General features: G+C 54.3%; 1 protein-coding gene across 4 annotated transcripts in view; it reads right to left on the bottom strand.

Annotated features, from left to right (window-relative positions):
- The window catches only part of MAP1A (microtubule associated protein 1A), a 78,683-nt gene that overhangs the window by 25,620 nt on the left and 35,238 nt on the right, over positions 1-17,825 (bottom strand). Inside the window, exon 1 of one of the 4 annotated variants that reach the window (XM_090029148.1) lies at positions 709-778. The exons of the other annotated variants lie outside the window; for them this stretch is intronic. The gene's annotated coding sequence lies outside the window, so the exon portion shown is untranslated. Of the gene's footprint in view, positions 1-708; positions 779-17,825 lie in introns of those variants that run through there. 4 annotated transcript variants of the gene reach the window in all.

Raw genomic sequence — 17,825 nt, 5'->3', positions numbered from 1 at the left:
CGGGGCAGGGATGGACAGCAGCACTCCCGGGCCAGGCCTGGGCCTTGAAGGGTGTGTCTGAGACGCCTGGTGCCCCCGCCCGCAGGCCAGGCCGCGCCAGGGCCCGATGCCACGACAGCCCCGCACGCCTGGCACGCGAGTGCTCTTCCTGGGTCCTGCCCTGCCTGGGATGGGCTCGAGCTCGGGCACAAGTGCAGGGAACAGCTGAGAATCCGGCACTGCTCGCTCTGGGGACGCTTCAGACAACAGCAGCTGGGAGGGGGCGAGCTCTGTCTGCTGCCACCTTGCCCCTCGCCCCAGCCTCTGCCCCCACCCCACTGCCCCCCTGCCGAGTCTGGGAAATGCCACTGCTGGGAATTGCTGGCCAGGCCCCCGCAAGGGCAAAGGAGGAGCGGGCTGCCCCCACCGCCACAGGGATCAGGCAAGAGGTGCTGGGTGGGGCCAGGATCCTTTGGCAGCCCTGGGCTCTCCCCCAGCATGGCCAAAAGGTAGCCTGCAGCCCTGCACCCGCTGGGCACCACCAAGCCAGGCCGGGGCAGGCAGTGCCCCTGGGAACGAGGCCAGTTCTGCCCGTCTGGAGCCTACGCACCCCAGGCACAGAGCGTGGCTCGAGGTCCCTGGGCACCGTCTCTCCCCCCAGCCGAGCCCCGGGATGGGATGGGATGGGATGGGAAGGGACAGGACGGACCGAGCGGCGCCTGCACATACCATGGTGCCGGGGGCAGCCCGGAGGCGGCGGCTGGGCTGCTCGGGATGCCTGGAGTCGCAGATGCAGACAGCCGGGCTGCAGCAGGCAGCTGCTGTGTCAATGCAAGGAGGGAGGAGCTGCCCAGCCTCTCCAACACCCACTGCACAATGCGCCAGGCTGACTTAACCCTGCCGCAGCCGGAGCCGGAGCACAGCAGGGCCAGTGGCTCAGGCTCCTGCCTCCCTGCCCCTAACCCATCCTCCTCCCCAGGCACTTCACGGGCACCCCATCTGCATGTCGCAGAGCCCAGCCCACAGCCTGCCCCACAGGACCCTTGTCCCTGGCACCCGCTCCATGTCCTGGCAAGAGCTCAGGTGGTGCCAGCATCTCCAGCTGACCCCTGCGGTCCATGGACCGGAGCAATCCTGACCCGCGCAGCTTCCCAGCCGGCTTCGTCACCTTTCCCAAACACTGTAGGGCACTGCATGCCCTGCACGGCAGCACAGCCCCAGCTGTGAGGGAGCCCTTGGCACCTGGTCCTCATGCAGGCTGGAGCCCATACCCAGTTAACAGGGGTATGACAACACAGGCAGCAAAGCTGACGCCAGGCGCAGCCGTAGCGCAGATCCAAGCCCAGCTTGCGATTGCAGGCTGGGGGGTAGGGACACAGAGCAGCAGTGCAGGTGACAAGCCCTGAGCCCAAACAGCACTTGCCTGGGATGTGCGAAAGGTGTTACCCCATGGGAGCTGGGCACATCTGCTATGGCCCTCCAGGGCTTCAGCCTGGGGCCTGGTTAACGGTCTGTGCTGCCACACGTGCTGCCACGGCCAAGACTGCGGCGTCACAGCCATCCAGGTTGCTCCAGGGCCCTGGGCAGGCCCAACCTCTGCCCATCCCACTTCCCTTGGTCCTGACACCTGGCGCTCTCATGCAAACACCAGGGTGCCGAGATTTTTTTCTTTGTTTATTTCATGCCTCAGGCCAAATTTGCCAAATCCAGTCCAAATCCCATCAAGTGAGCACAGCCCAGTCATTCAAAATCTATGTGGTGCTACCACTGGCAAGCATCTTCCCTCCCAGTCTCCTCAGCCTGGGGCTTCAGGTACTCCCAAATCCATGGCAGCATCCTATGTGCAGGCCCAAGCCCGGAGGTCTTGGGTTTCGGATGCCCCCAAGTCTCGCCTGCCCTTAGCCACCAAGGCAAAGAGGCAAGCTAGGGAGAAATCCCCCATCTCCATAAACCAGGCGTAGCCAAGATCGGCCCGCTGGCAGGCTGCAGCAGGCTCTCGTGGGGGGCTGCCCCAGCGCGCTGGACGGGCCTCCACCCTTCACCACACAATGGGGATCTGACCTCCGCAGGGAGCCACCGCCTACTAGGGCCCGGTGTCACCCCTGCCGGGGTGGAAACGGGCCAAGGGAACAAGCACTTCCTGCCAATCACCGATAAAGCCTTTCTGTCTACGTGAGCCCCCAAACCACAGCCCTGCCCGTCTAGCAGCGAGCCCAGATCCCAGCTCGCTGCTGCTCGCTGCCTCGTAGCAGACGCTCTCTGTGGAAGGCCGGCAGGCAGTCGGAGGCAATTAGACACGTGTGGATATAAATACCGAGGCGTCTTGCAAAGCCTGTGAAAAGCAAGGTAGAGCCCACCCTCCGCAGCCGGCAGCCAGCACCAATCGCAGCGAGCGCACCCCTGCGCCTCTGGGGAACTCAGCGCTGCCAAACCAACGCCCGCGGGTGCTGCGTGAGGGGAGTGGGCGGCCTGTCACCAACCCCTGATTTTGGCAGATTAAATAAGATCGTCAAACTTTACGTGGGGCCACAGCAACGCCCCCACGCCCTGGGAGAACTAGCACCCCTTCCCACTGAGAGAGGCGGTTTCAGATGCCGGGACCATGAGAACTGCTGTGTTGCCGCTATCACGGCCTGGGGCTCTCGCCGGTCCCAGCACAAGCCCCAACGCCCCGTTATGGGGAGGAGGATGCATAACACCAACCCCCTGCAAGCAGCTCTGGGGATCTCCATCCTCCCCTAGCACAGCCCCCTGCACTGTGGACTCTGGCAGAAAGCCGCCCCTCGTTGACAGTGCCTCAGCCCGAGGTAGCCGCGCTCGTGGAGCCACCATCTGACAGAGGTCACTAGCACGGGGCAGCCCAACAGGCCCAGTCCTCAGCACGGGGACACACTTCCCACTGCCAGGATGGCAGGGACGGGGGCTGGAGCTTTTCTGGCAGCATCCGAGTCCAATCCCCCGGGGCCCACGCCCTGCCAGAGGGGAGCCAGGATTTGAGGTACAGCTGGGGTCAAAAGTATCTCTTGCTCATTAAGATTCTGCTTGTTAACACTCTGCTGCCTGAGTGATGATGCACTTTCAGCTGCTCCCTTCCGCCTGCTCATGCTTGCTCACTCTCTCTCCCGTGTCCCAACTGCGGCACAAGAGGGAAAACCCCAGACTGAGCTGGACAAGCGGTGGGGACACAAGCCCCAGCAGCTCCATGGGTGTCCAGCACCCAGCAGGGGATGCCAGCACCCAGGGCCACGCCCCCGGCCCCTCGTTAACCCTCGGGTCCCAGCACCCAGCCTGCAGTGTGCCGACAGACACCCCATAAATGCTGCTGGTGCCCAAGCCCAGCCGCAGCCCCTCTCCGAGCGCTCCGGTCACCGCCGGCCTGGGCACTGCCTGCTCCGACACCCGCCTGCTACATCCCCTCCCAGCGCAGCTGCCAGCTCGAGGGCCAGACGCCACCGGGGAGCGGGCCCCGTGCACAGAAGCGCTGGCGACCAAAGCTGGATGATGCAGCAGTTTTGCTCCCTGCCTTGGCAGCAGGAGACATTCCCAACCCCATGGACTGACCTGCAGGCGCCACCGCGGCTGTGGTGCAGGCGCCCGGCGGGAGCCGGGGCGCAGGGGGCTCAGGCAGCAGAGGAAGCTCCCCAGTGCGTGAGCACAGGCGCTGCCCAGACCTCCCTGTCAGCAGGTGCTGGGAGCAAACCGGCTCTGCTCAGGGAAGGGCAGTCGAGCCCCCTGCCCCGTGGCTTTCCTCCTCGCTTCCAGCACATGCAATACCCATGGGGAGGCCGGAAGGGATGCTTATGATCCCCTCAGCTAACCCTGCCTCACACCAGCCACTCGGGTTTGGGCTCTGGCTAGCGTGTGCAAGGAAGGGCTGAGAAGACCCTCCATGCACTTCGGCTCCTGCGGCCCAAGGACCCAGGGGCCATTATGCAGGGACTGAAGGGGAGAGATGGGGCAGGCGAAGCCCAAGACAAGGGTCTGCCCGCACCATGCCGCAGCGTTGGATGGCTTTCATTGGAGTCCAGAGACGGCCCGTAGGCCCCAGTCCGGAATGAAAGGCAAACGCCTGGGAAGGGACATGTGCTGGTACTCACAGGCGAGTAACAGGTAGCTTCGGAGAAGCCCCTGGTGCAGGGCAGCCCCAGAACAGACACGTGACCCACTGGAGCCCTTCTGCCCGACCCCCCTCCGACTCCTGCTGCTGCCGGTGCCGCTGGCCAGCACGTCCCAGCTTCAGCCCCAGCAGCCAAAGCACTTGGCCTGGTCGGGAGACTCGCCCCTTGACCTCAGCAATACCGGCTCACACCAAGAACCATGCTCATGTCCCTTTGGGATTCGCTCCCTCCTCCCTCGCTGGGTGACCCATGCTGGGACGAGAGCTGGGAGGCAGCACTTGATTCACCCCAGCAGCTGTTTCCTTTGATGCACCCGCAGCAACAGCCAGCTTCTTCCTGCCCTGGTCAGGACCAAGCCCTGCCTGCAAGTACATCGAATCACTCCCTCCTGTCAGAGTTTGACACCTCTGAAGCCCTGAGCCATCGGGCTCCCATTCACTCGTTTGGTTGGGTCCCTCCTAGCTCCTCCGTCCTGGCTGGCCTGGCTCATCGTGGGCCATTGCCCCCGCTCGAGACCTGCAGTCATGCTGAGCAGTTGTACCCTGACACACCGACATTAGCCTTCTGTCACTTGGAAAAGCACCACTCTCCAGCCACCAGCCACCCCAGGACGAGGTCCTGTGTGCTGCACTGGTGAGGCTCCATGCATGGACAGAGCTACACAGGCAGCTTGGACTGGGGCAGCAGAACCGCCATCCCCAGCCCACCACATTGGCACAGCAGGTCGCACTGGTATGAACAGCTGCCCTGTTCTCACTGCCTCCACTCACACCTGCCAGCGCAGCTATGCCGGGTTGCAATGGGCCTGCCCCACCACCCAAGCAAACAAGAGGCTGCAGCACAGGCTTGGCCTCAGCTAATTCCTTATCCATGTGAGTCTGGCACTCACAGCAAGTTGCCATCATCATTGACTTCTCTCACTGGGGTCTTTTCCTCACACTAAGCCACACACAGGGTAGGGGGGCTGTTAGGCTACTACCAGTTCTACCCAGAGGAGCCTCCCACCAGTACCTTCAGCTCTGTGCAGTGGTCAGCCAGAGGCATATCAACCTGCACAGTGCAGAGCCTGGCGGGCATGATGTCACTGCACCAGGCAGAGCCATGCTAACAACTAGACCCTCGGAGTGGCAGCTGCAATTACAGACCTGATGGGCCTCCTGCCGTCAGGTCACAGGCATGCCCATCATGGATGGGCACCTCCCATCTGCCCTTGTGGGGTTTCAAAACAAAACCGACTAAATGAGTTAACAGAAGCCAAAAAGAGTTACAAAGGGGAGAGGGACGCAGACAAACAGGCAGCATAGAAGAAGCACCAAGCTCCAGGTACTTTCTACAGGCAAAGCAGCCCCAAGCATCAGCTCTGCCTTCCCACCCCCTCAAGAGCCTGGCCAGGGCATGGGAAGGCAGGATGGCCACAACCAGCTTGCATGCCATGTGCTTTAACTCCAAGGATCCCCAACACCATTGTCAGTGGCGGGTTTTCACTAGGGCTGGAAGGTGTTTGTCCATGCTCTGCCATGGGGCAAATGATGGGTGAGGCTCACAGTCTGTATGAGCTCCTTGGAGCCTGGGGCCTGACCCCTCCTCAGGGGGGCCCAGGCCTGTGAGCTGGTTGGATGGGGGAAGCAGGCACACAAGCAGTGCCCTCTCCCTGTGCACCCCACCATGCCATCCCAGGGAAAGAGGTAGTTCACAGAGCACTGTGCCAACCGCAATTCCCTCTTACATGCAGAACAGAAGAGAGCACGACGTGGACATTGTCACTATGCCCTGGTCAGCCCTGTGCAGCAGCAAGGGCGCTGCCAGCCAGGGGCATTCAGACATCGTGAGTCAGGCTTCGCACAGGCCCCTGCACAGGGCAGCACTGGAGCAAAACTCCAAGGGGAGCATCCCTGCATTATAATCTGCTCTCTGTTTTTAACCTCCAGGTACACTTAGGGCTCATGCCCATGCTTGGTGGCAACCATGGGGGCAAAGACTCTTCACTGTACGCAACTGCTGAGAGTCTCCTAAAATAATGGGATTGGGGGAGTAGATAACCGTCCAGTATCATGGGACCTGCAGCAACCTCAAGAGGGCTGCAGCAGCATGAATGGGGTGGTCACCCTTGCAGAGCTTTGGTTCTAAGCTCTCCATGCACCTGTGCATGTGCACACACGCTGCTCTGCAGCGATTGCATGTGCACCACACGTAGGAGGTTCTTTACACAAGAGTCTGTGCTTTCCCCTAATGAAAGGGGAGGCTGTAGGCAACAAGGTGCCAGCTTCAGAGAAAGGCCAGCATACCCAAACCGGCTTGGGCTGAGCCAGTCCAAGCCCTAGTTTTAACAGGATTGGTACATCTGTGTGAGCAATCCAGCTATTTATTCTCAGCACCCTTGGATGAGCAGCATACATCCCTCATGATTCACTCTGCTCCTTCTGCCCCAATACCCACCTCCAAACGCACCCTTCCCACTGTCCTCATCCCTGCTGAAAGAGGGAGTGAGCAAGGCATGTGCCCTCTGACAAAGGCATCAAAGCAGCCCAAGAACTTCCTGGCAGCAACATCCACATTCTCTGCACCAGGGATGGCGGGCTGCTAACTCCTGCCAAACTGAACGACAAGTTACTTGGTTTTGTGTCTCTGGGTCCCTGCTCCTAACTTTGGTCTCTGATTTTAGCAGCTGCAGGTTTTGCTCTTTTGGGTCGGCATGACTGGCTTTCTGAAGGAAGGTGGTTTGTGGTGGACGCTGCTCAACCCATTCTATTAACCACCCCTTGGCACACGCCAATGCCTCGTCAGACGCTGAGCGGCTGCTTACGCACCTCTTGCCAGCTAAGGACCTGGGTATCACTTTTAGGAGGTTCCATGTTTTCTACATCCCCTGACACGCCGTGGCCCCGTTCATGTCTGGCGCTTCCTACTCCAGGACACTTGCACTGACCTGAATTGTGCTCTTCAGTTGCTTTGTAGTTTAGTTACAGTCACTTGCTGAACCAACACCTTTAGGTTGGCTGCTCTAATGAGATGCACCAAGGTGCAGCTGTCTAAACTGTTGACAACCTGCTTCATTAAACCTAGTCTGACTGGGACTTTTTCTGCCTCTTATATAGACAGGGAAAGACATCCGGTCCTGGACTCCAGTGGCCGGCCCTTTGTCCTGCCTCACCGTCTTGCCTCTACAGCATCTGCTGTCCCTGCCATGAGGTTCATAGCCAGGTTGTTACCGCTCCTCACTCCACCTCACCAGGCTCCACCTCTACAGCAGGCAATCTAGTTCATCTAGTTCAGCTTTGAAGCTTCTCACATCTTCTAGACTTTTATAAACCGCTAAGGTTTGGCGGTATGCCTGCCTTCCACTCCAGAGGCTGAAAGCCTGTTATTTTCCATAATGCACCAGTCTCATCTCAGCCTGCTCTAGCGCTGGCTCAGTCATCCTTTCTGCCCTGACTCTTACTTGCAGGTTACGAACAACCCTCTCCAAGGTCTCGATCCAAACAGAGCAGTCCTCAGCTTCCTTCATCTCTAAAGCATCCCCAAAACCCACAAACATTCGGTGCCAGCCCTCTGGTCCCAACTTTGTCACAGAAAATAAAGGTTTTAAAAATGATGATCCTAATTTAACTCAGCAACTCATAAAAGCTTCAGGGAAAATTAAGGCAGACGGCCTGTCTAGGAACTCTCGACAGAAGGGGACAAAGAAGGTTATTAAAGCAAAGCTGGAGAAATGGAACAACTATTAGCAGCGAGTGAAGGACAGGAAGAAACAGGAGGAGAAGGGGACCTGATGGGGCACATGCAACACTGGGATCTTTGCCCCAGAGACCACAGAGAGCTCCATGTGTTGTGCGAGGGAGGCCAGGTTAGTGCCAGGGATACGGGGCAGTGCAAACAGGCAGGGTCAGTGATCACCCCAGAGACTCCTCCTGGGTCCCTGCACCTCTTGGGCATCTCATCTTACGTGGACAGGATGCCGCAGCCCCATGCAGAGAAGATGTGCTCCCCACACAAAGGTCCCCCTCACTCTCCTACTCCACTTACATCTGTCAGCATTTGCTGCCAGCGCACCCAGGAAGGGAGGCATTAATGCCTTTCAGGCAGAGGGCAGAGTTGGGACCCAACACCCCGAGAGAGGCTAGAAACAGCTGGGAATGAGGAGGATGGGACTAAGTCAGTGTGAGACAGGGCTCAGAGCAGCTTCTCTGCTCCAGGAGGTTTAACCCTCTGGGCCTCTGCTCCTGACTGAAGCCAGCTGGTGAGCTCAGGTAACAGGCACCAGCTGCTTTGGGAAGGATCCGGTCCCTGGGACGCGTGGCTCTGTCAGGCAGGTGGCCCAGGCTGAAGGAGGGCTGCAACAGACCTGCAGGAGAAGCGCCGTTGCAAAGCCCCAGAGGGGCCGCACCCCCCATCACTTGCCCAGCTAGCGCGGGGCAGGAAGGGGCCAACTGGACAGTGATGACAAGACACACAGCAAGGGTCAGACAGAATGGGCAATGGGAAGCAGAGCAGGGCTGACTGAAGCTAGAAGAGTGGGCTGGTGTGGCTGGGTCTGAAGTGGCCAGGCTGCGGGAGGAACCAGCAAGTCGTGCCTCTGTGCAGAGGTTGGCCTACAGGACCCTTGAGGACCCTGGGACCCCTGTGATTCTACAAAAAGAGCCCAGACATGGGTGCTAGATGTGCTGCGATCATCTCAGGCACAGATCATTTCCCTCACCATGCCTGCCAGGCTCAAACTCGAGCAGGTCCAGGGAGGTGATCCTCCCCCTCTATGCGGCACTGGTCAGGCCGCAGCTGGAGTACTGCGTCCAGTTCTGGGCGCCACACTTCAAGAGGGACGTGGACAATATGGAAAGAGTCCAGAGGAGGGCCACTCGTATGATCAGGGGTCAGCAGGGCAGGCCTTATGAGGATAGGCTACGGGACCTGAACCTGTTTAGCCTCCACAAGAGAAGGTTAAGGGGGGACCTTGTGGCCTGCTACAAACTGGTCAGGGGGGATCAGCAGGTATTGGGGGAGTCCCTGTTCCCCCGTGCGCTGCCAGGAGTGACCAGGAATAACGGTCACAAACTGGCGGAGGGTAAGTTTAGATTAGATATTAGGAGGCGCTACTTCACAGTCAGGGCGGCTAGGGCCTGGAACCAGCTTCCAGGGGAAGTGGTGCAGGCTCCTAGCCTGGGGATTTTTAAAAGGAAGTTAGATGAGCACCTTGCCGGGGTCATCTGACCCCGGTGCTCTTTCCTGCTAAGGCAGGGGGTCGGACTAGATGATCTACCTAGGTCCCTTCCGACTCTGGCTACTATGAAACTATGAAACTGAAAGACATGAGCACAAATACAGTCTCTGCATGGCAGGGCCCTTTGATGAGGCAGCACCATTGCAAGAGGCCACACTCCCTTCTCCTTCTGCAGGCTGCAGTCAGATTAGCTCACTCCACCACTTGGCTTCTCTTGTGAGAACACAGCTCAGATGAAATCAGGGACTAAAAACAAATGGAAGCAAAAATCGATGTCTAGCACTAAATTATTCATGCCCATGAAATATGAATAAAATTGCAAGTAAATCCACGTCCATCTTTAGAACTACACTCTCCAGGGACTGCTCTGCACAGGAGTCAAGCTGTCTGCTGCAGATTTACCTGCAGAGTCATTAATATGATCCCTGATGCAGGAGCTGGAGAGGCAGCTTAGCTTGCATCTAAGCCCTTCCTCCACTGAAACGGTCAGAGGGCAGCAAGGAAACCACTCTGTGAACAACAGCAACTAGCTCCTACAACCCAGTCCTCCTTCCTTAGGGGGACAGACAGAAGCCAGAGCAGGTGACAAGTGATGGCAATTTACGGGCAGGACAGCTGGGAAAGGGCAGCTATGGGGGGTAGGGGGGGAAAAAAAACAGCTTTGCAGTTTTTTGCTGCTTTATTACGGCTGCAGTAGGAGCAAAAGGTTCAAGGATTTTCTTGCCTTATTAAAAAAAAAATCATAAAATTCCCCCCCTTAACTATCCCCCCTCTGCCCAGGAAAATTAATCTATTGATTTGCCGGAAGAATGAGAAGAATCATGACATCAGAGATCTCCATGGGGAGAGGAGCACTGCGTTATGGACAGGCTCCGAGCTCCACCTCCACCTGCATTAAAGAGCTAAAAAATCCTCAGTTAAAAGCACTGAGTCACCCGAGAGCTCTGTCCGCTGGAGCAGACTTGATATTTCTGCTCATCCTTGGGCTTAAAAGCAGCAGCAGAGGAAACATTCAAAGTCTTAATCCTTACCTCAGCCCATCACCATACACACCCTTCTGGCCTGTGCCCAGACCAAGGATGCCACACATCCCCTCACCTAGACAACCCAAACATTCATTATTTTCCTTCCAGTCCCTGTCAAGGGCCACCTCTGCTCTCAAACATCCCTTAGGACTCCTGGGATCTGGAACTCTTCAGCTCTACATTTACTGGACTTTAGCATTTGCCTAAAATTGCTGCCTTTAAAAAGCAAATGATTGAAGGGGGTGGGGAGATGGGGTGGAAAATTCTGTAGCCCACTTCCTCTCTGATGACCCAGGAAGGCCTCAAGGACTCTTCTGGGGCATTATTTACTACAAACCTACTCCCTTTTTGGATCTACGAGCTTGTACTGCAGGAGTCTGGGCTCTGGATGCTGTCAGAGAAACAAAGCCACAATGCTTGGGTTGAGAAGTTTGAGCAAAGAACACACAGCAGGAGAAATGCTGCTGGGAGGCTCAGAGGCTGCAGCGAGTTTCCAGCAGGAAAGAACCTAGCGCCCTGGAGAGCTCCCAACTTTAGGGCTTGGACTGCACTCAGGGTTGCCAACTGCATGTAAATGTATGGACAAGTCTGTAGAAGCCAGGCTAAAAATGTCTATCTACAAAATCTATAAAAACCATGAAGAAAAAATGGAGCCAATTACAGGTCCATGGTGGGGAAGAAGCTGGATACAGAACAGAAATATAGAGCAGGGCAGGGTCACGGAGTATCTGAATAGGAGTGCAGCCCCTAAAGGGAGCTCTTTTCAGAGCTTTGAGGCTCACAGGACTCGATAGCTCCTTCTCCACCCGTGGCCATGTGCTGCTGCTGCTGCGCCAGTGCTGCCTCACGTCTTCCTGTAGCACTGGTAGATGGCAGCAAGCAGGCGCCCAGTGCTCATTCTGTGGGGGTGAGGAGGAGAGCCCTGGGGTAGGGTAGGGGCAACTGGGTAAACTCACAGCTGCAGGGTTCCCAACCCAAGATTTTTATTTATTTATTTTTTACTGATGATCTACAACATTTTTACTGATCCCCAGACTTTAACTATGGTTTGAACCTGGCCTTTGCCCAGGGTCTGGCAGAAGGACCCTGTTTACAGTATGTAAAATCTATGTCAGTAAAAAGTTTGCAGATTTGTCAGTAAAGTCCACCCTGGGTTGGCAACATTGTTCACTCTGTCCAAAAAACTGCACAATCTGGAGTTACGCAAGTCAGCGGGGACAAAAAAACTGGGGAGTAACAAGCCTGATAAGGAATAATTTAAATCAGGGACCAGCAGCCTACAGCCCATGGGCTGGATGCAGCCCACAGCAGTGGGGATCAAGACACACGGGCACATGCATCAGCCCTGGGGGTGGACTTAGTCTTAGAAATGGTGCCCCAGCCTGCTCCGCTCTGTGCAAATGGAGTGAATGGCTCTTCTCACTACTGAATCTGCCATTTTTGGTTGATATTACCCACATTTACCTGCAGCCCTCAGCCCAGCTGTCCAATGGGAATGGGCACCTGCGGGGACAGCTGGATCACAAGCAGCAGCCCACATTCATAACATGTCACCAACCCTGATCTACACTACAGTCCGTTCAGGACTGGGGTGGTAAGGGAATCACTCTGGCAAGAGAATTCTGTTGATCACTGGACTGCTGTGAGGACACAAGCACAATTATCCCAGGGAAATTCCTTGTGTGGATGCTTATTCTGGAAAAAGAACATGCATAGGGGGGTCTTAGTTGTTTTATTACAACAAAAATGTTCTGCCAATAAATTTCCCCGCGCACACACTCCAAGTCACAACTAACAGGAGGCGGGGGCTGGAACAGAATCAATCATAGAGAAGTGGGGCTGGAAGGGACTTCTAGAGGTTGTCTACTCTAGTCCAATCCCTACCTGAGGCAGGATCATCCCTGTCCAAACCATAATCGAAACTCTACGTAAGAATACTGTCAACCCTGACACAATGCAGACCTAACATCCAAACCAGGCACAGGTAAAGCAGGGGAACCACAGCAGCCAATGTCCTGTTTCTATGAAATGTTGTCAATATGCACTCAAGAGATCCCAGGTAGGGTCATGCCTTTCACTACAGAAGGCAACAACCCCCTTCCCCCAGTCCATACCTATCTGACCATGGGGTGAAATTCCTTCCTGAAACCAAATGTGGCATTGGTTTGACCCTGAGCACAGACCCAAGACCCTCTAGCCATGAGCCTCCAGCTCTGGTCCCAGCACAAACAAATCAGCACAGCCCAGTCAAAGTCCCCAGCCTGGGCTGCAGCAACACCCAGCGCTTCTGGAAAGATTTAACCCCTCCCCGACACATTTAGCAGAAATGGGGGGCAGGGGAGGCACAACCAGCCCAGAAGCCTGGGAAATCCCCACAGTAGACCATAGGCTTAGCTATGCCCAGATTATCTCCGACCGGTGGCTTCAGGTATTTGAGGACTGCTATCATGTCCCCTCTTAAGTGCCTTTTCCAAAAGCTGATCATGCCCAGTTCCTCCAGCCTCTCCTATGACTTGCCTTCCAAGCTCTTGATCATATTTGTTGCTGCCTCTGGACTCTAACTTCTCCATGTCCTTTTTCGAATGTGGAGCTCAGAACTGCATACAACACTAAAAGATGGGCTAACCAGTGCTGAGCAGAGGCACCATCACCTCCCGTCTTGTGCCTCATGTGTCTATTGACACAGCCCAAAACTGCATCCGCCTTTTGTGCGGCTGCATCACACTGCAGGCTCCTGTTGAGTCTGTGCTCTACCGGGACCCCCAGGTCCTTTTCCACAGAGCTGCCATCCAGCCGTGTGTCCCCCCATTTGTATTGGTGTTTTCATCATTTCTCCCATGAGCTTCATCCTGTTGCTCCAGCCCGGCTTTCCAGTCTGGCACGATCCCTCCGAATTGTGCTCACATCCTCCAGGCTGTTCACAATCCCTCCCAGTTTTGTCATCCGCAAACTTGCTCAAGAAGCTTCCTCTGCCAGCATCCGAGTCTAATAAACAAGTTGGACAGCACCAGGCCCAGGACAGACCCTGTGGGACTCCACTCGAAACCTCCTGCCATTCTGATGTGGACCTGTTAATAATTACCCTTTGCTTGGGGCTATTAAGCCAGTTTTCTCTCCACCTTGTAGTAGTTTTATCCAGCCCACATCTCCAATTTGTTTATGAGATGATCACGTGGGACCTCGTCACAAGCCTTGCTGCCATCCAGATACAACACCCGTAGCATTCCCTTCATCCACCCAAGCACGCACTTTGCCAAAGGAGGAGATCAGGTTTGCTTGATATGATTTGTTTTTTGTAAGACTATGCTGGCTGCTTGCAATCAGCCCTTCCTCCTCCAGACGTTGCATATGGTCTTCTTTAGGATCTGTTCCAATAACCTCCCAGGTACTGAGGTGATGCTACCTGGTCTGTAGTTCCCCGGGTCCTTTCTACCTTTAGAGGAACGCTACACTGGCCCTTTTCCAGTCCTCTGTTACACAGCCTGTCTCCCACGACTTCCTGAAGATCATTGCCGAGGGCTCCGAGATCTCCCCTGCCAGTTCCTTCAGGCCTCTGGAATGAAGCTCAGCTGGCCCTGCTGACTTCACCACTCAGACCCAACAAAAGCTCTCTGACCTTCTCTTTTATTATCTCCTCCTTCAAGCTGACTCCTTTCCTTATCCAGATAATCTTTATTAGGTGACTGACTGCAGCTTAATTTTTTTTGCAAAGACTGAGGAAAAGTAGGTGTCCAGTGGCTCTGCCTTCTTTGCATCTTTGGTTAGGAGTCTCTTCTGGCATGTTAACAGAGGACCCACAGCTTCTTTGGTCCTTCTTTCCTGGCCAACATACTTATAGACCCTCTTCCTGTTGTCCTTAGGCAGAAATAAAGAATGAGCTGCACCTGGCAAGGAAGGCTACCTGATTTTATCCCTGCAGGTCCTTGCTATTTCCTAGAGGGCATCTTTGGTGACCTGCTCAATCTTTCACTGCCTGCCTGCTTTCCTTTTGCATTTGAAGCATTTTAGAAGCTCCTTGTGCTGCCAGATTAGTTGTTTGCTGTTCTTGGGCTTCTATCGTGTTGGAAGTTTCTTGTTGCGCTTCCAATACTGTGCTCCTTAGGGGCCGCCAGCCCTCATGGGTGCCTTATCCTTCAATCTATCCTCTTGTGACAACATACCTAATAGCTCCTTGAGTTGAATGAAATCCACCTTTTTTTATTCTAGCATCCTAATTTTGTTGATGTCCTGCTTGCCTCATCTCAGGATGTGCAATTCTATCATATCTTGATTGCTTCCTCCCAAGTTACCCATCACCTTTGCATCCTCCACCAGTTTTTCCCCTGGTTGTCAGAGATCCAGGATAGATGATCCCCTAGTTATATCCTCCACTTTCTGGAAGATACAGCTGTCCTCCACACAAGTTAGGAACTGGCTCAACATTTTATGTTTGGCTGCACTGTTCTTCCAGCAGATGTCCAGAAAACTGAAGCCTCCCAGCACTACCATCCCAAAGCTTTTGGACAGATTTGTCACCAGCTTGAAGAGTGCCTCATCCACCTCCGCTTCCCGATTAGGTGGCTTATAATAAATCTCCACCATTATATCAGTGTTGAATCTTTCACCTTTCATCTTCACCCAAATGCATTCTGCTTTACTGCCTTCTTCCTCCTGACCAGGGAACAAGCGTGTGTGTTTTTGACATACAAGGTAACGTCACCACCTTTTCTCCCAACTCTGTCCTTCCGAAACATTTCGGTCAGAAAAGCTGTCCCACCAGGTCTGTTGTGATGCCAATTGGATCATAGCTCTTTTCACAGGCTTCAGCTTCCAGCTCATTTTGTTTATTCCCTGTACTTCTCACATTTGTATACATGCACCAGATGTATGTTGCATTTTGACTGCCTCACTTCCCTTTTGCACCACTGGTTGCAGTCCAGTAGTTCACTGGCCCTTTCCCAGAGTTAAGGTGCTTCAAGTCCTTTCCCCTCTGGACTGTGTACTTTGTTGTTGGAGGGGTTTTGATCACCACCCTTTGTGGAACCTAGTTTAAAGCCTGCCTACTAGGTTGGCCAGACACCCAAAGATGCTCTTCCCCATTTTTGTCGTATGGATCCCATCTCTTGATTGCAGTCCTCCTTCCATGAACATCTGTCTATTGTTGAAGAAGCTGAAGCCTTCATGTTGACAGCAGCCTCTCAGCCACAGGATGGTCTCTGCCTGACCCTTGTCTTCCACAGGAAGAATTGACAAGAACACCACTTGTGCTCCAAGCTCCTTAATCCTCTTGCCAAGAGCCTCATAGTCACCTCTGATCTGCTCAGCATCATTTCTGGCAGTATCATTGGTGCCTACGTGGCAAGCGGGAAGGGGCAGTGGTCTGAAGGATGGATGAGCTCTGGCAGTCTAATAGGATAATTACGTACTCTTGTGCTATTCTGAACAAGTTCTTTAGTATCTAATGCCTCTGAGTAGTGCATTAAAATAACACAACTAGCATCTGTCACGCAGCTCATTCTCTCATCCTCCGATGCAGGAGGAAAGCTGTTTGTGGTGAAATTGCCTGTTTTGATGGTGGTGGCAGCAGGCATGCATGCTATAGTTCTGTACAAGAGTTACTATATCCCTTGTACAACAGCTCTGTTGCTTGTGTTGCAGCAAGCAGGGTGCCTTGCATCTGAAGGGAGATGGTTGACATCTGGCCCTGGATCTAGCAGGAGCTCACTGCAGTTTGGAACTGGCTCCTGAGCAGCTGCCTCTTGCATGGAGAAGATTTAGGCTTATAGCTGACAGCCCTGCTATGTCCAAGGAGCAGAAGTGCTGACTACTACTTCCTCTAGCAATCCCAGACTAGCCTGCCGAATCCCTTGAGAGTCAGGATCAAGTCCCTGAATCTGACCCAGGGCAGGAAACAGAGGACAGCCCTATGCTTGGAGCAGACATGTTATAGAGGAGATGTGTGTCTCTTTCAGTCTGCAAGAAAAGAAAAGTCAGTATAGCCAGAGATAAACAAACTAAGAACTAACTGCCTGATAGATCTCCAGTAGTAACAGTTCATGGAGAATAATTCACCCATAAGGTTGTTTCTAATGAAATCCTTTGGGGCTTGGTCCTTGGCCAATGATGTTCAATAGCTTTGTTAATGCTCTGTAGGAGTATGAAATGTTTGCTGGTAAAGTCTGCAAAGGACAAAAGTTGCCAGAGAGGTAAACAGCAGGGAGCAGTCAGTTCTACCGAGCAACCTGAACCATTGGCAAGATGGACACATGTGAGCAGAACAGCCACTGCAAGGTCATACAACTAGGAACCAAGAATTCAAGTTAAATTTTCAGGATTTTTGTATTTAAGAGAGCAGAAACTCAAAAGAACTTATGAAACTATGGCTATCAGTCATCTGTATACCAGTTTTGAGAACAATGCTACAGATAGGACAATTACCAAGATCCATGGATGAATCCAGGGAGAATCACCTGCTAGGAGCATGGTGTACTGCCTCAACACACTGCATTAGTTGGACCACTACTGAAATACAGTGCCCAGTCCTAGAAAGATGCTTCAGAGGATGCTGCCATATTTGAAAAGGGTTCAGAAGGGCTACAAGAACACACTTGAGGATTTCAGTATCCGCATTACAATAAGAACAGACAAAAATCAGAAAAGCACGATCTATGAGGGTTATCCAAGAACAGTTTAAGGGGGTGACTTGTTTGTAGGTGAGAAGTGGCAGGTAGGCCTGGGCCTCTCACCTGCTTCGAAGCGGACAGAGCGGATGTGCATGGAAGAGGGTGTAGCAGGTGCTCCTAAAGCAACGCACGCCGGCCTGGGGACACGGGGAAGTCTGCCAATTTATTTTTACACTCGGAATCTCTTGGGATGAAGTTTCCAAATTAAGGAGCAAAACATTCCATACAGGCAAACACAGCAAAGGCAAGTCACTGCTCCAGCCCTGCAAAGCCTTCAATATGGGCTCATTAACCCCTTGGCTCCTAGCACCAGGGTTCCTAGCATAGAGACAGCTTAATTTCCCAGGCAGGATGCACAGAAGGAAGGCAGGCCTCTGCAGCCCCGCCGCGGATCAGGAGAGGTGCCTGCAGTCTGCGTTCCAGATTCCGACTAAGGGAAAGACTTTGCTCTGGCAGTGCTGGGGTTAACGAGGTGAGACAAAACGCTGGAACGCAGCCAATCCGACTCCGACTCCAGGACATCTGTTTTCTCGGGAGGGAGGAATTATGGCATTAAATCTACTGTGGCACATGACAGCAATTAATCTGGTGGTAAAATAGGATTAGGAAGCTCCATCCACGCTCCGCTTTCCCTCTTCACGCAAGGAAGAGCTCCTCTGCCCCCAACACCAGCTGCGATCCTGGGCAGCCAAGCTCAGACAGGATCACTGCAGGGAGCCCGTCTGTCCTGGCACCCATGGAGGAGTCGGTCCCTGGTGCAGGGGTGCTTCTCCTCTGCACACAGACGGCTGGAGACTGAGGGGCACAATCCCTTGTTAGGGCTCGT

This window comes from Crocodylus siamensis, chromosome 15 (assembly GCF_052110815.1).
Source record: "Crocodylus siamensis isolate JL-2025a chromosome 15, ASM5211081v1, whole genome shotgun sequence".
Classification (NCBI taxonomy): Eukaryota; Metazoa; Chordata; order Crocodylia; family Crocodylidae; genus Crocodylus; species Crocodylus siamensis.
This window is presented reverse-complemented; position numbering and strand designations above follow the sequence as displayed.